The 15,608-nt window shown below is 42.9% G+C and overlaps 1 long non-coding RNA gene across 2 annotated transcripts in view; it reads right to left on the reverse strand.

The window, feature by feature from the left end:
- Nucleotides 1–1,873: 1,873 nt before the first annotated feature.
- Nucleotides 1,874–15,608, reverse strand: part of LOC138302116 (uncharacterized) — a 127,565-nt gene continuing 113,830 nt past the window's right edge. For both annotated transcript variants that reach the window (XR_011205284.1, XR_011205283.1), the window contains exon 5: nt 1,874–3,097. This is a non-coding gene — a long non-coding RNA (uncharacterized lncRNA). The remainder of the gene's footprint in view (nt 3,098–15,608) is intronic.

Raw genomic sequence — 15,608 nt, forward strand, 5'->3', positions numbered from 1 at the left:
CAGACGAAGTATGGCAGAGCCATGACCTGGCTAGAGGATAGGATACGGTTGTGGACACAATTACCTCTTTCCCTTACAGGTGGCATTGCAATAGCAAAGATGGTGGCCTGCCCTAAATTTCTTTATCTTTTCCTCAATATTTCAATACTGCTGACCGCCTCTTTCTTTAAACGTTTGAAATCCAAATTGATCACCCTGGTCTGAGTGCGAAGGCAACCAGGAGCTTCTTGGGAACTCTTCACCTTACCACTTGCTCAAGGAGGATTGGGAGCACCGGATATGATCCCATATTCATTCTGGGCACAAGCTCAATATTTGCATTTCTGGGTACACCCCACTCCATTTCAACCACACATGGCCATCAAGGCGAACATAGCAGCACCATGCCACCTGTCAACAGCACTATATCTTCCCTACAAGACACATTGAAATAGTTGAGAGAGTACGCTGGGCATTGGATGGCCTAAGGAGGAGAGTGGTTTTGCCTATACTGTATGCACCATCTATTCCCTCGACCAACAAACCCATGATTCCCCCTCCAAGAGCCAGGCACCAGAGCACAAGAGCATAAATACATCACCCTTTTCTCAGATCTATACCCTAACGACTGATTTCTCACCACACTGCCAGAGGTGGACGGGGGGCAATCCACCCTATTGGATACACTTTGTATTATCAACTGCGAGCCTCGTGCTGCGCCCTACACCCTACTTTCACATCTGCACCAAAATCCTTGCCGCCCCAAGAACATATCCTTACATCCCCATTTCCCCGACCCTTAATTACACGTCTCTATACCTACACACAAGCATCCGCTCCCTCTATTACACCTAAGGCTCGAGCGAAATGGGATGAGGACCTATCTAAGACACTCACTAATACTCAATGGCTCTACTGCTGCAGTCAAATGGAATGCCTTTCCGCCAACTACAGAGTGCACCTCATTGATTTCAAATTCCTCCACCATCACTACCAACACCCCCTACAACTACTTAAATTGGGGCTGACTCCGGATGCAAACTGCACTTGATGCAATAGTACGCAGGACTCCTTCCTACATTTAGCGTGGCATTGCCCAAGGATAATGTCCTTCTGGGAGGAAGTCTTTCGAACATTACAAGCTATCATGGGACACTCCCTCCCCGACACCGTTGGTGGCAATATTGGGTTATGCAACGGAGATACCCGAAGACAGTCGGCGTCTCCATGCCATGTTGCTCCTGTTACCTAAATGGAGAGTGGCCATTCACTGGGGAAGGTGTCCAGTCCCTACAGTTACAGCCTGGCTACACAATGCAGCATACTGCCAGGAAAAATTATCAGCATACTGGGATTTAATCCCACCACGCTCTCGGCCCAGAGACATTTAGGACCCTCTCTGATCCTACCTCCTGAACTAGAAATAAGTTCCCACTGCCCATTATCAACACATCAGCTGACACACATCTGATGATGGGGGGTCCCAGCTGACCCGGATTGCCTAGTAGAACCCTATGCACCAACTCCAGACAGGGTCGCACTTAATCTATCCACTTGAGTGGTCCTCCCCTTGCACCCCTCCCCACTGACACCGCTACCTATGTCCACGGCATTAAAAGCTTAAATTGTGAGCCTGTTGTTGCCATTCTTAATGCCCTGGCCTAGGCTCTGTATTACATATAATATATTGTACTTGGTGATGCAACTACCTAAATTTACTGTGTGATGACATTCCTCTCTGTTTATCTGGATGGTGCCTTCCCCGTTATTTTGATGTATATGTTCTTATTCAAAACTATAAATAAAATGTTAAAAAAGAAACATGACACAATAAAAATACAGCACCAATTTATAACAAAATAAATGAAGTACCATCAATTTGGTAGATATGAAACTTTTGTTTTTATTGCAGTTAAACACAGCAGACAAGTAGTGCATAGCACTGTATAATAAGCTACTGCATTAAAGTTATTATTGTTAGTTCCCTAGTGCCAAGATGTATGCTGTCTAATTTGTAGGACGCAAATGTTTCAATTTCAATAATTCCCCTCAGTGGGTTAATGTAGGAGCTGAAGATGCGAAGGTGAGATGCTGGTATCTACAAATTTTAGTTCATCACCTGAAACAGCCATATTACATTGCTTTTCCTATACCTTTACAAAGCCTGCAGGCAGAGCCTTGAGGGACTGTAGAACTACCAATCAATATGAGCCTGAGCTGAAGACAAACAATGTGTGAAACAGGGATTCCTTGGGGTAAGTCTTTAGAATTTAGTTGGAGGAATTAGTGTTTAAAAGCCCCTTTAATCTATGTCCTTACTGCTATATGAATCATAACTCTGAATGAAGGGATTGAAATAAAAGGATAATTTCCTGGCACAATCCTTCTTCCCTAACACGTTCAACTTAGCTTGTGGTATGGTGGATGAGGTACTTAAAAAAAGAAAACGTAAAGGCTACGTTTGCAATATGTTTACTACATCAGTGTAAGGCATGCACCCTGTTTCTAAGGTTTTTGTAATTGTGTAGCCCGTACAGAACGCTTCCCCTGCACAATAAAGAGGCCAGAAGATTATGAACATGAAAACAAAGGTTTCATTTTTGAAGAGGTGCATGGATGAATTATGTTAATTTGCATGTTTTTCTAAGTGACAGTCCCAATAATAACTAAAAAGACTGTGCCAAATTGCTGAACATCCTGAGATCAAGACCCACTTAAAACTAAAAGTGCCACGAAAAAGTGGCAGCCTTTGACTGATGCCCCTTCATGATAAGCTTCAAAACAAAATGTGATAAAGAAAAGAACGTGACACATAAATTTGTACATGCCCTAGTGTGATTCTGGAACAATTTTAGACCAATCGGATGGGCCAATGGGAATTTGTTTCGTAAAAATGCATCAGCAGGCAAGACCTTTCCAAAATCAACACAAATATATGAAAAATATCTACTCTGGGTCTTTCTCGCAGATACTGTCCATATTTCAGTGTTACTAAAAGGTAAAGTAAAGATCTCGGTTACTGATGTTAAAACTCCAGAGATGCATGGCGCCCCAGCTGTGGCAGAGTTGGTCGCATTTTGCAATGCAAGGACTGATCTGGCTCACCATCATGGCAGACCTAGATGTAATGAAAACATGCAATGGAGTGTCAGTCAGTCAAAATAACTTTATTCGGCGTATTGCCATAAAAGTACACATACATACATACATATAAATCATCATAAAATACAGTACTTATTGCATAATTCAAAGGCAAGACTCTTCAATCTACAACTCTATAAAATCTAAGCATACCACTTAAGCCTACTAAATCAACAGATATAATAATAAATACTTATATAAGAAAGGGTGTGCAAATTACGCAAAATAAGTAATAAAAAAGTTTCCCTAGGAACTGAGTAAAGTGTACAAAATAAAATAAAGTGACAAGTACTTTGTTTTGAAAAATTGTCACAAGGGCATGGCGGTAATATTTTTTCCCACACGCATTTTGTCGCAAACGCCACTCTAAAATGGATCATGTTAAATCTAAAAAGTACAAGTAAAGAGTATAGGGAAGGGATCGGAAACCAAACAAAATAAGGTTCTATCGAATTTGATGATGAAATTTGTACATATAAATCAAAAGAACTCAATTTCTCTGCCACTTGGTATCTAAGATTCGTAACGTACTCTTTATATTGGGATTTAACAATTTCTTTCGCATTGGCGGGCAAGAGCTCTGGTTTGAAATACATAAACTCCAAGTCCAAATTTCAAAAACAGTTATGAACAAAATTTAACCATGGAATTGTGTTGTGGTTTGCTAACGAAATACAGTCTTTTACACAATCATGTGTTAAAGTAGCCGCCGGATTTGACCATACTTTTATCCATAACAGAAGGGGGGCAATATCTATCAAATCTGTAATGTAGCGGATTCCCAACTCCTCATGGCATATAATATTCGCTACGTTCTTGGGTACCATGAGTAGCTGGTGGAGAAATCTATTCTCTGCCCGTTGTAATATGCTTGACCTGGTATATCCCCAAAGGCCACACTCATAAATCGCCGCCGAAACACATTTGGACTTATAGAGCGTGATGATCTGATGAACCGGTCTATGCCCTAATCTACGGGCAAAGCGAAAGATTGCTTCAACATTTCTTTCCATTTGTTGGAGCTTAAAATTCAAATGGAATTTCCATGACAGAGTGGAACTTAGGTACAAACCTAAATAGCAAAAGTCTTTTACCTTTGTTAAGGTGTTCCCCCCCATTATAAAACATTTGGTGCGTGTGTTTTTAGGACCGCAAATCATAACATGAGACTTTAAAATTGACTTTCAAATCAAGCTCTTGTGTGTGTGTTAAAAAAAGATCCAAAAGGGTCTGTAGACCATTGGCCGTGCGGGCAATTAAAACGGCGGCGTCAGCATACAATAAAATCGGCAATTGTCTAAAACTCATCCTTGGGAAATCCTTACCATTTTGAGCTAAATAGCTATACAAGCCATTTATGTACCACAGAAATAAAAAAGGTGCCAAAGTGCAGCCCTGTCTAACACCCTGATTGGATGCAAGGGGATGGGATCTTTCGCCGTGTTGTCCAAACTGAATTATAATAGTAAGGTCAGAGTATAAACGTTTAATCAGATCCAACAAATCTTGCTCAATCCCCATTGTGTCCATTATTTCCTACAATTTTACTCTATTCACCATATCAAATGCACTGGACAGATCTATAAAGGCTAAGGGGATAGATTCCCTTTTTGCAATAACATATTTGCTAAGGATAAGGTGTAAGTTTAGGGCCTGATCCACTGTGCCTAATCCAGGCCTAAACCCATATTGAATTGGCGATAGAATGTTTGTCCTTGCCACCCACTCCTCAAGCCGGTTCAAAATGACGATCCCCAGAATCTTTGCCGTGGAGTCAATGCAGTGTCACTTAGAGCGTTACTGTAGAAAGCACTCACTAGTTCAAAAAACTTGGAGTGTCTGTATTTGCAATGATTTTGCTACATACATGAAAAAGTTGTGCGATAAGCTGTCAAAGTCAATACCAGAGTTGGCGTGCTTCTCAGTATACAATTCTTATCACTTCCTAGATGGTATTGTAAAAACAGCTTTACAATCTTCACAGTTAATGAGAAGTCTATTGTCTACTTTACTGATTCGGGGGGTGGGGAGGGTGTGGGCGGGTGGTCAGAGATCCAGACAACGAGGTGAGAGAAGGATGGTGAATGTTCTCCTTTTGTAAATTCAATGAACAACTAACTACTAAAAAGTGTTGCAAGGCTTGAAGACACCACATTCTTTTTATGGTCTCACATAATACACTTTACCAGACTGCCAGAAAAACGTGTCAAGCCTCCGAATCACCTAGTAATTATTTGGAACGGCAATACCAGTAGACCCCATAGTTCATCATACTGTAAAGAAGGAGGTACACTACATCATGCGATCATGCTACCAACTTATGAGTACTTGTGAAGTTAATGAACTCCCCCCCCCGCCTAAGGGTCAGGAAAAGGACAATGCAGCCCATGCCCTTTCCTCTTGTCCAAGGGTGAGGCCAATTTTAACTTATGAGCCTCTTGCCCTCACTCATCTTGCTAAGTGTAATAGGGTTTTACACCAACTACCCCTCTTAATAGTGAAGCAAGAAATTCTCTACCCCCCTCACATTGCTCAATAGTGACAGGGGTTGAAAATTAGCCCCTCCCCTCCTACCTTTCCGAAGGGCAAAGGCCCATAAAAGAATAAGATATGACCTGCCACTTGCACATGTGCCTTTTTCCCCAATTTGTGGGGGCAACAGGTGAAACTGACCCACTCTGCTATGGCTTGCACTGGTCATGGAGGAATAGGTCCAGCACCATGTTCCTCAACTTGGAACTAGATACCTGGGTGGGTGACAGGTGGCCCTAATTCAACCTTGAATCCTGTTGCCCAGGAACAGAGCACCAGTGTGAGTGACAGGCGGCCTGCTCTTCTGTTGCCTTCAGTATGCTGTGGCTGTTGGAGGAGCAGATCAGCTTAGTCCCAGCCCTATCAGCTGTTCTCCATTTGGAACAAGGTGCTGGAGAGGGTGGCAGTTCACACACTGTTTTTGAAGCCACCCTCAGCCTTGAGCAAGGCAAAATGAGGGGGGTTATTTATCACCGTCAACCCCCCGAACATGTGCAAGGAAAGAGACATTTTGCAAATAGTACCACTGCCCTTTAGGAAGGGGTTGGAATACAGATGGACCGCCACCTAGCACTTGGGTAAGGAAGAGGGACAAAAGCCAACTAATGTCCCCCATACTCAAGGTTGATATTAAACCTCCAATCCCTGCACTTTTTAAAAATATCTTCCAAAAATGCAACCTCTGGCTCTTTAGAAAAATCTCTTTTAATATTTTTGAACTTCAGGTGATAAAAACAAAATTGGAGCAGGGAAAGGGGATATTATTCCCTGCTCACTGAGGAGCACGGGGCACTAAAGGCTTACAGGAAGCAGAAAAGCACTGAGTCTGCAGGGTATGGGGTACCATGGAGAGGAGGTAGAGGCAAACAGGCACCTCAGGGAGCAGGGCCGCATATTGTGGTGGCAAGGCAAAGTGGCATAGAAGGGCTGCTGGGCACAGTGTAACACAGACAGGTTGTAGAGAACTAGGATGGTAGCCAGCCTGTTACTGCAATTGTTCTAGCAGTGGTACTTAGTAATCACACCCAGGCCACCAAGCGCAGAGAGATTACAGACACCCAACACAGAATACTGCGTTTGTTCCCTAGACCAAAACAAAATAAGCCCGCACACAATTTATGAATTTGTCCATCCTACGGGCTAAAGGAGAAATAACACTGAACTGAAAATCTCTATCATTACCATAGATAGTTGAATGGAGACGAAAGGTTATACAGTGGATGGAGGTGGAAAGCACGGCACTCCGTAAAGGAGAGGGCTGTGAAAGTACCCCTTAGCAGAGTGGTGGCAGACAATTTAACATATATAAGGAACAAATCAAAAATTATACTAGAGCCCTGAGGCCGTCGCACTGTCGCTTCCACTCTTGAAGCATACCCATGTGATTACCATATACTCTATGAAATAGCAGAGCCCTCAGGCCCTCCACAAAATTACCTCCTAGTAGCCCCCAGAGTAGGTGAAGATCTGACCTTTACCACATCAGACTATCCAATGGGGATTGGTTTCCATGATCCCAACTTCTTCCTATGGTGGGATGCAGCAGGAATGGGTAAGTTACATTGTATGTTACCTGCCCTGTTGGGGAGTCTGATTTGACAAAGAATATTCTGTATATACCTCTTGTGGTGGAATATGTACTGAGAAATTTGGTGCAATATTTATGCTCAGTTAAGATATATACATAATGGCAGTACTATGTCATATATTGCTTTCATTCAAAACCAACAGATATATAAAAAATATATATGGAAGGAGGGGGGACACAAAGATAAATGCAGGGGAATGCAGAGGGTGAGGAAGGGTGTACACATGGGCTGGAGGGGACAGGGGCACACAGAGGGGCTGCTGCTCAGACGGAGCCTGCAGAGAAGCTCCAAGGGGGCATAAGGGCACAAACGGCCAGCAAGAAGGGTTGGTAACTAAGGGCTGCAGATGGAGAAGAACACACAAAGGAACTGCACGGGTAGGGCCACAAACAGAAGATAGAGATGAGGTGGGGAACTCATAGAAGGGCTGCAGGCGTATAGTGAGACTGCAAAAGCATGGAGGCACGTGCTGCACGGGGATGGAGCAGTCAGAGGATCTGCAGAATACCAAGGGGACATAGAATAGTAACAAGGGTCACAAAGTGTCGGCTGAAGGAAATGGGAACACACAGAGCAACTACATGGGAGAAGTGAGGCCACAAAGGGGGCAGAGAGGCACACAAGCGCTGCAGATGAGACAGTTTATTATTAACAACAACAAAAAAAAGACTTTCACATGAACCACTTCCAATTATGACTTCATACAATGACCAAGACACTTAATTTCATGATCAAACTGATTATTAAAGATTCATTTAGCTAATTTGAATGTATTTAAAGTTATGATTTTGCGAAATTTGTACACATTACTCCATTAATCAAGACAGAATGTATATCATATAAACCAATAGTGAGCGCAAACCAACAGCATGTTAGATTGTGCTGATTCAACACCAAAAGTGTGTTAAGTTTTTAGTCAGAGAAATCTCATTAACATGAATAAGGACAATTGGTTCCAGTTCTGTTCTTTACAAAGATCTAAGTATGGTTAATGTCCATGTTCTATTATCTTGTATTCTATACTGAATCATTTTGTATCACGATCAGGGGCTGTGATGGATTTTTTAATCTAGGAGAAACCCACTCACTCATAAATCTGTCTCTTGCCAATTTACAAATCCAGCACCCTACTCACACATTATTGACGCGTTTCGACTCACTGGTTCCGGGGTCTCCTCAGAACATCGAACTAGTAGAGCTGTAGGGTAACAGAACATTGACATTGCGAGGTTCAATGTGGAATTATTCAGGGCTGAGGATTTAAAAAGTACCGCTCATGTGGAACGTGCAAGGAATAAATACCTTAGGTTCATTTTGGAAAAAGTCGAATTGATCTAAAAAGTGAAATTAAAATAAATACATAAATAAGGAATTAAGCGAACCTTTCTCAGTGCTAAATTATTTTGGATAAATTGTTTACACATAGTTTGAGTTCGCTGTATCTTAGCATACACCTCTTTCATTTAAAAACTAGCTTCTTCATTGCTTCTTAAAGAGTGCAGCATAAGCGTCATACTTTTCATCAAGGCTGGCAGGAGCTCCAGTGTAATACTTCCTAAATGGAGGGAAATGTCAAATGTGACTGTCAGGCCCCTGTGTCAGGACTGAATGAACCAAAGGACGGTAGTTTGGGGGAGCTCTTTATATCAATGGTTTTCACAAAAAATCTTTTGAAGACGTGCTAAATTTCAGTTCACCGGTATAATTTAATTGTATTCTCCGGAAGCGGACGTACCTTTGTAGCGTAATGACGTCGGAACAGGATGATGGGAAATGTAGTACACAGAGCTTTAGGACTGATGGCGCCCTGTGCGACAGTTTATTGTGGCGCCCCCAACCCCATGACCTCCTCCTCGGTTTCACTCACTACCACGGCATATGTGCCCCTCATCTCTCCATCGCTCCCCTTTTACATATATTCATGTGTTTTAAAGCACTTGTAAAGACTGGCTTTATTAATCCACTCAGCTAGCCACATAAAATATAGGGGCATATTTAAGAGACCCTAGCACCCTTCTAACACCACATTAGCGGCATTTTTTTATGATGTGGCGTTATAAGACCAAAAGCGCTGTGCTATATTTACAAAGTGGTGTGTATCCCTTTGCGCCTGTACCAGGCATAATATATGCAAAGGTGGCATTCCCCCATTAGGGGAGACCAAAAAAGTGGCACAAAGAAATCTGACCGATTTCTTTGCGTCATTTTTGTCTGCCACTTTTAACACCGGCTCAGAGCAGGAGTTAAAACGAGGCGTCTGTTGGTTATAATGGGCCTCTGAGTGCTTTGCAGGATTAGCATCAATTTTTTTTTACATTAATCCTGCAAAGCGCCGGACTAGCATCAAAAATTCTGACACTAGTCCCCATACTACTGACATGTTGCGCCATATTTTAAATACAGCGCACACATGGTTGCATTTGGGGAGCGTGAAGAGGTGCAAGAAAAGTGGTGCAGCACTGTGTGCAGTGCCACATTTTTCAAATATGCCCCATAGGGGCATATTTAAGAGCCCTTAGTGCAATTCTAATGCCACATTAGTATAATTTTTTAAAGTTTATGTGGCGCTAGGAGGCCAAAAACGCTGCACCATATTTACAAAGTCGCACAATGCAAGAATTGCGTCACTTTCTAACCCTTTGCGCTACATTATGCCTGAGCCAGGAATAATATATGCAAAAGGGGCATCCCCCCATTAGGGGGCCAAAGAAATGGCAAAAAGAAATCTGACATATTTCTTAGCATCATTTTTTTCCAGCACTTTTAACGCCTGCTCAGAGAAGGCATTTAAAGGAAGCTTCCTTTGGTTACAATGGGCCTCTAGGTGCTTTGCAGGATTAGCGTCAACATTTTAGATGCTAATCCTGCAAAGTGCCAGACTAGCATATAAAATTCTGCAGCTAGTCCTCTAACTACCGCCATGGTGCATCGTATTTTAAATATGATGCACACATGGTGGTGTTAGGGGGGCGCTAAGGGGTGCAGAAAAAGTGGCGGAGCACTGTGTGCAGCACCACTTTTTTCAAATATGCCCCATAGGGCAGTGCTTAATTTGTAAATAAAAAGGTGCCGGTGCCCAAAGCCCTCCTTTTAAAGACGCGGCTGCTGCAATTAAATGTGTGAACACGTAATACAGAGGCAGCGTAATCCTGAAGCCATCTCGGGCCTCTTCAATCCACTTGCTGGCACTCCCTGCCCCTTCAGCTCACTCCTGCGGATTTCTACTTTTCCCTCATTGCGACGCTTTTTCGTTTTTCTCTTCCTCTGCCTTTCCTATGTGTCTTTTTCTCGCAGTAAATGCTTGAGGCTGAAAAATAAGTGCAGGCCCTCAAAAATAAGTGCCAGTGCTCCTCACCCGAAACAACAAGCACAAATTAAGCACTGCCATAGGGACATATTTGAGAGCCCCTACTGCCATTCTAACGCTACATTATTGTCATTGTTTTACACTAATGTGCCATTAGAAGTCCAAGAACGCTGTGCAATATTTACAGAGGCGCAATGCATGCATTGTGCCACTTTTGAACCCTTTATGCTATATTATGCCTGCACCAGGCATAATATAGGCAAAGGGGGCATCCCCCACTAAGGGGGGGGGAAATGACGCAAAGAAAGCTGTTAGATTTCTTTGCGTCTCTTTTTTCCTGCACTTTTAACGCCTGCTTAGAGCAGGCATTAAAAGAAGGCTTCCATTGGTTACAATGGGCCTCTCGGTGCTTTGCAAGATTAGCGTCAACATCTTTGCCGCTAATCCTATAAAGCGCCGGACTAGTGTAAAAAAATTCTGACGCTAGTCTCCTAACTAGCACCATGGTGCGCCATATTTTAAATATGACACACACATGGTGGCGTTAGGGGGCACTAAGGGGTGCACGAAAAGTTGCGCTGCACTGTATGCAGTGCCACTTTTCTTAAATATGTCCCACAGTTCTGTTTTTTGCAGCAGGCATATTAACCCTCTATGCTACTTTATGTTGAGTCAAAGCTGCTACTAGGCAAAACTCCCATCTCTCTCCCTAGCAGGAACATTAACCACAAGAGGAATCTTGACATTTGAATTGTTTCTTGACGACTAAATGCACAAGGAACTTTTCAGCAGGTGCTTTTAAATCGCAAGTTTCGTAAACAATTGCTAAACAGCACCCCCCTGAGTTCAGCGCCCGGTGCGGTCGCACTGCTCGCACCGCCCAAAAGCCGGCCCTGGTAGTACATTTTGCATGGACAGTTGTTAGTTTGTGAGAAGAGCAATTACTGACGCTAAAATTTGCAAAATGGAGCAAAGAAATGTTTCTAGGTTTTGGAGTTCTGACATTTCATTCAATCTTGCAACAGTTGTATTGAAGCTCAAGAAAAGGTTCACCTCTCTTACCAGATTGTGTACAAGGTTACCTCCTCTAGGGTGGGGATTGATAACCGACAATAATTTTCAGTGTGGCCAAGCGAGAGGAAATGATTGACAAGTGGGGCGGCTGTTGCTTTACATCGAATATGTGACTCTGTCATACTTCTTGGTTTGTCTTTCCTACATACAAATTCCGACAGGGGCCTATGATACCATGAACAACGTTTTTTGTTTTGCAGTTTGAAAACTGGGTATGAATCCACTTAATGGATGCCCAAAAAAAATCTGATCCCTTAATAGATTGGTCACAGGTAAAGCATGTGCCATATATGTGGTGTCCTTGTAAAGGAGGTAGATTACAATGTTCTCTCAATGTATTGTTTGTCTAATTCAACAAAGGCAGACATGCTTTTACTAGTTGCTTACGAATACTGCAGTTTTTCTTTAAAGTGAATAAGGGACGTTCTAATTTAAAATCTATGCTGGATAGAATATGGAAATTTTGATGTATGATGAGCTTGAACTGGTTGTACCTGGACAAAAAGTTGACATGCAGATTCATCGCTCCTGGGGTTTCTATTATTTTTCCTCTAAGAGTGTTTCTCGTGGGATGAACCAAGCTCTCTTTAATGAATGCTTCACCAGTTTATGTGGGTTACTTTTGTCGCTCAACTTTGTAGACAGTATGGCTGCGTGGTTAAATAATCTTCTTTATTTGAACAATTATGTCTTATGTTTAAAAACTGGCCATATGGTAAGTGTTACACCTATCAGTCTTAGGGTAGTATTTCCCCAAACTTTTGGCCTTGTTCCTCCATATCTTTCCGATCTCTTTTTTGTTGGCCTTAGGACTTTGTGCACTTTACTACTGCTAATCAATGTTAAAATGTGTGTGCTCACTCCTTAAACATGGTAACACTGGTCTATCACCAATTGGCATATTTAATTTACTTATAAACCCCTAGTAAATTGGTGCCACTTGTTTCCAGGACCAGAAATTACATCCTACTAGTGGGCCGGCAGTGTGTAGTATCCAGTTGGACACATTCTAGTGTTTCTACCAGCACTCTGCTGAGAGCTGGCTTCCACACTCTCCCCGCACCCATCCATCACAGGTGTCACCAGTGAGGTGACCCGCGCTAATAAAAGGGGCCGGGTGCACGTGCCCTGTGCCAGTACCTGCAACTACAATGTGGTGTCCGTGTCATCAACTATAGTAGCATGAGGTTCTAGGACCCCCAACACTGCACAGGGCTTATTGTGCCACCCACTTAATTAGCCCTTTAAACACACCTCAGTCCTGCCATTGCAGCCTGTGTGTACAATTTTAATCTGCCATTTCGACCTGGCAAACTAAACCTTTTGCTAGGCCCAAACATTCCTTTTTAATACATATAGATCATCCCTACATTAAGCCCCAAACAGCCTACAGAGCAGAGTGCAACATATGTAAAAGTAGGGCATGTACTTTCAAGATTTAAATGTCCTTAAATTCATTTTTCACTATTGCAGGGTCTACCTCTCTGATAGGATATCATTGGAGTTACCTTATTACATTTGATAAGCTGTAACTTTCAAATGGGAGCAGGTAAACAGTTTATGTTTGGTGTCTTTAGAGTTGTAATGAAAAATCCTCTTATATGACGTCAGATTGTTTATTACAATTTTTAAAATGCCACTTTTAGAAACTTGGCATTTTCCTGCTCTAGCCATTTAGTGCTTGCAGGCCGTCTCTGGGTCACATGACTGCTTGTAGTTGGCAGTTGGTCTTTTTGTATTCCTCCTAGATAGTTACACACAATAGGGAACTTAGGTGGGCATGGTTGGGTCATCACTGGGAGGATGGGAGGGCAGGGATAGGCACAGTCCCACAGTCCCACTCACTTATAGTTGCCTTCACACAAAGGACTGCATGCCCCCATAGGTAGCCTGGAGCCAGAGCAGGAAACATGAGCATGCCAAAAGGGAATCCTCTATAGGTTCCTCCCACTACAAAGAGGCACCAGGTATAAATACTGGACTGCATTCACCAACCCTTCAATACATTTCTGGACCTGTGAAAGACTGCCAGGAAGGACTTCTATGCTGCTGAAAGAACAGCTGCTATGCTTGATCGCTGCCGTAAAGGGCTGCTTCCTGCTGTGCAGGCCTGCTGCCCTCTTGTCTGGATAGGAAGGACTGGACTTGCAACCTGTACCCAGGACAAGAAGAGTGACTCCAAGGGTGTGTCTCTTGTAACCAGCACTTGGACTCTGTAACTGTGAGTACCTTGCCAAGTGGTGTCACCCCACTCCTGGACTCTTGGAAGTGGGCCTGAAGGTGCTCTGCCAGCCCATCTGTGGATCCAGCAGAACCAACACATCTCCTCTGCTGCACGGCACAACCCCAAGTGGAAGTGAGGCATCATCTCTGTTGTCAGACCTCTAGTGCAAGGTCTTCCCATCTACCTCGCAGCCCGCAGCGTCATCAGAACTACCAGTGCATGCTGCATCCCCTGCACAGGCCCTCGCATCAGAACCCCCTTGTCAATGGCGAGCTCAACTGTGATGCAGGTCTTGGCATCACATGTCCCACCGTCCCTTGGGAACCAGCCGGTGCATGAAACATCCTCAATGCAAGACTTGGCACTGCACACTCCCCTTGTTGATGGCTTCCTCCAGAATGACGTAGGACCTCACATCGCAACTCACAGCTCCTCGTAACTGATGCTGCGTGACACATTTCCAACTTGGATCTTGCATCGCAACAGCTGCACGATGCAGCCTTGACACAGACCTGGCAACTCTCAGCTACAAGGATTTAAGATACTCCTGTTCAACGGGCCTAACTGGGTCCCGGTAGCCAGCTAGCCATCACAGTGGTCCTGAACCTGTGACGTTATCCCAGTCTAGAGCAACCAGATATCCACAGTTGGCACTTTGTTCTTTTTGGTGCTATTTTCAGGGAAATCTAAAAACCTGCATATCGCTGACTCTACTTATTGGATGTTTGTTCTTTGGTTTTGTTTTATTTATTAAAGTCTAGCCTATTTTTCTAATTTGGTGTAGGATCCATCTGTGTGGTGTTTTCACAATATCACTGTTTAAAATGATGCACACATACTTTACATTGCCTCTAAGATAAGTCTGACTGCCCTGTGCCATGCTACCAGTGTTTTAACGACAGGGTAATCTGAGGTTTGCTTGTGACTTCACCCTGACAAGGATTGTTTTTCCTTCTTGAGTAGGGTTTCACCCCTCCTCAACTAGTAACCCAGTTTCTTACAGTAGGTTGTCCTTTAGGCTTTGCGGTGGTAGCTGCCATAGTGCACTGTTTTTGTCTGTTGGTTTTCTATATAAATTGGTGGTCAATCTGTAGACATTAACTCCTACTTTTACATCTAGGAATGTAACTGAAGTAGTGTTCTTGTTTGTGTTGAACTTTATGCCCAGTGTGTGAATATTCAGCCACTCAAAAAATAGTTCCAGTTCATGCTCTCCTCTAATAAATATGCAAAAGAAATCATCAATGAATCTAAGCAACAGGGTTACTCTTTCACTGAAGAGATTGTTGGTATATATGAATTATTCTTCGAATTGTGCCACAAAGAGGATTGACATCTCCAGCGTGAAGGACCATCCCAGGACAGTCTTTTTGATTTGAAAGAAAAATTCTTCATTAAACTTAAAGAAATGTTTCTTCAATGCTATTCAGGCTAATACCATGATGAAATCTAGAGGGACTCTGTGAGGTCATTGCCTTTGTTCCAAATATATTACAATAGCATCCAAACCATCCTCCTTTGGTATATTTATATATCACAAGACAACGTCCAATGTAACCAACCATTGGCTGTCGGAGTCAAAGACAAAATTCTCTACTTTTGTTATGAAGTCAGTTCTGTCACATAAGTATGATCGTACTTTGGGAATAAACAGATGCAAGAAGGCGATCACATTTTTAGTGATGGTCTCCAGCAAAGAATTGCACTCTGATACCATCAGGTTTCAAGGTGGATTTTGAGGGTCTTTATTTTTTGGTAGAAA

This window comes from Pleurodeles waltl, chromosome 6 (assembly GCF_031143425.1).
Source record: "Pleurodeles waltl isolate 20211129_DDA chromosome 6, aPleWal1.hap1.20221129, whole genome shotgun sequence".
Taxonomy (NCBI): domain Eukaryota; kingdom Metazoa; phylum Chordata; class Amphibia; order Caudata; family Salamandridae; genus Pleurodeles; species Pleurodeles waltl.